Source organism: Sinocyclocheilus grahami, unplaced genomic scaffold (assembly GCF_001515645.1).
Source record: "Sinocyclocheilus grahami isolate Dianchi unplaced genomic scaffold, SAMN03320097.WGS_v1.1 scaffold1215.1, whole genome shotgun sequence".
NCBI classification, from domain to species: Eukaryota; Metazoa; Chordata; class Actinopteri; order Cypriniformes; family Cyprinidae; genus Sinocyclocheilus; species Sinocyclocheilus grahami.
Window position 1 is genome coordinate 253,429 of NW_015506394.1, and position 2,831 is coordinate 256,259.

Sequence of the window (2,831 nt, forward strand, 5' to 3'; positions counted from 1 at the left end):
GTTTCAGCAAACGGTCCAACCTATTACGGATATTTATCTTGGATTATATAGTGCAATATCACCAGCGAATGACGTGATTCATGCTAAAAGACGTTTAGCAGACAAAGCAATATGATTGGTGAAACTTAACAGCTTTCCAGAGCTCAAACATACATTTGTTTTCTGTCATTGTGGGGACTTTCCATTGACTTCAGTTGTTTTCATAATGAGCTAGTTATGTTTTCTATCCACTAACCCTGAGAGAAACCTTTTGAAATTGTCTTAGATGTTGTAGCACACTTTTAGCATGCATATGTAAGCTGATTTCAGGTTACTTATACTTTTGTGGACACATGGGTTCTATAATGTAGCAAAATCTAGTGCAGAGACATTCTGTCTTGACGATGCTATTGACACTAGGTGCAGGTGAAACAGATGATAAGAGAGTGTGTGTGTGTGTGTGTGTTTGTGTGTGGTGCCAGACAGTGATCAATTCTGTGACTCCTATTTGTCTTTGTAGGTTGGGCTATTAACAGTCCTGTCTTTAATTAAACTCATGTGGACCAGCAGGGCGTATTAATCTTTAGTCTTTTTTTTTTTTTCCCTGAAGTGAACAAAATCCATCCGACAGATAAAAAAGAATGTTGTTGAAATTAATTTAGTACATGACAATAATTGAAGATCATTGTATTATGTTAAGTGTGTACTTCAAAGCAATAGATCACCCAAAAATGAACATTTTCAAAAAAATGAATAAAAAAATACCCTCAGGCCATCCGAGATGTAGATGAATGTAGATGGATTTGTTTCTTACAAACACACAGCTTCTCACTTCACAAGACATTAATTGATGGACTGGTGTAGTGGTGTGGATTACTTGAGGATTATTGTTATGTTTTTATCAGCTGTTTGGACTCGCATTCTGACGGCACCCATTCACTGCAGAGGATCCATTGGTGAACAAGTGATGCAATGCTACATTTCTCCAAATCTGTTCCAATGAAGAAACAAACTCATCTACATCTTGGATGGCCTGGGGGTGAGTAAATTTTCAGCAAATTTTCATTTTAATAGCTTAGCATTTCTATTGCAATCATTTACATTTAGTCATTTAGCAGACGCTTTTATCCAAAGCCACTTACAAATGAGGACAATGGAAGCAAATCAAAGTGCTATAACAAGTCTCAGTTAGCTTAACGCAGTACAAGTAGCAATGTTTTTTTTTTATAATTAATAATAAGTCATAATTTAATTTATCCATTTAGCAGACGCAAAGCGGCTTCGTGCATTAAGGCTATATATTTTTTTACCAGTATGTGTGTTCCCTGGGAGTCAAACCCACAACCTTTTGCGCTGCTAACGCAATGCTCTACCACTGAGCCACCAGCCTATCCATTGTTGTTGTTTTTTTGGTTTCTGTCATTTTGTGTTGGTTGCAGACATCACTGTGTTGCTTCAGCTGGTTTCTTGTCTTGCTTCTGGCCACAACATCATTAGATTTTCATCACTGCGTTGTTCATTTCAGAAATCAACAACCGGTTTACGTAACATCACAAATCCACACGATTCACAGAGACAAAAAGCGTCAGTGCGTCATATGAACTTTTCAATGTCAGTGAGGCAGAAAGAGTTTCCTCCCGTCCGAGTCAAAACTCACAGAGCATAACCCATTTCCCAAACTCCTCTATTCACTGTCATATTCATAACTACAATATGTGACAGTTGACTCTATGAGCGGATGAGGAATCCTGTCGTCTCCCTGAATGGGTCTTAATCTCACATATGATTTCTGTTATGTGTTTTTAACATATTCTGCTTTGACTGATGATTTTATGTCATGTTCCTGCTTGTTGACTGTTTGCAGGACTCATATAAGAGTCCAGACATGTGGAAGTTATACAGAGTCACATACAGGCCCTGTTTACTATTATAGATCAAGTGTGCAATATCTGTGACTACTAGTGGCACAAAATGGAATTGTAATCTATTTATTTTTTATTTTTTAGATAATAATAAACCTATAGCCTAGTTTGGAGCGATGCTACTTGTTGAGATTATTTTTTAACTTGTTTGGTGCCACTAGTGGTGCAAAAATGGCCCACTTTGCTTTTAAATACGAGTGTAAACAGGGTCCAGAACATTTTGTCACTCACTCAAACCGCTTTCAGAGCTGATTATCTCCAGATTCCCTGACGCATGGTTCTGGTTTGTCCATTGGGTTGTTTTCTCTCTGAGGGGGGTGAAGATCTGCCGTGTTTGTCCTTTGCACCTCAGTGTGGGGCCATCTGATAAACTGCATTGGTATGTGGTCGTGTGTTTACGGAGCAGATGATTATGTGGCACTGCAGGAGAGATCCTTCAGACTGTGATTAAAACTAAAAGTCTAGCTATGTCTTTGAATTGTAATTATGTGGGAAGATTTGCACTTGAAAACAACAACAAAAGTTTTGGATCAGCAAAAATGTTATGTTGTTATTTTCGTGTCGTGGCTTGATTCTGCCTCCACTTAAAAAGATCATTAATATCTTGCAACTATAATGTTGTATACTAACATATTGTAGCCAGCAAAGCAATGCAATTATGTATTATGTTTTAATATTGAATTTCACAATTTGTATTTGCACTAAATTTTTAAGTCAGTTTTTAAGTACTTTTATTTCGCAAGGATGCATTAAATTGACCAAAAGTGCCAATAAAGACATTGATGATGCACCAAAAGATTTATATTTTAAATAAATGCTTTTGAGTAATGGCTGCTGGAAATTCGGCTTTGCCATCACAAGAATAAATTACATTTAAAAAAATATTCCAATTGAAAAGTTATGTTAAATTGTAATTACTGTTTTTTTTTA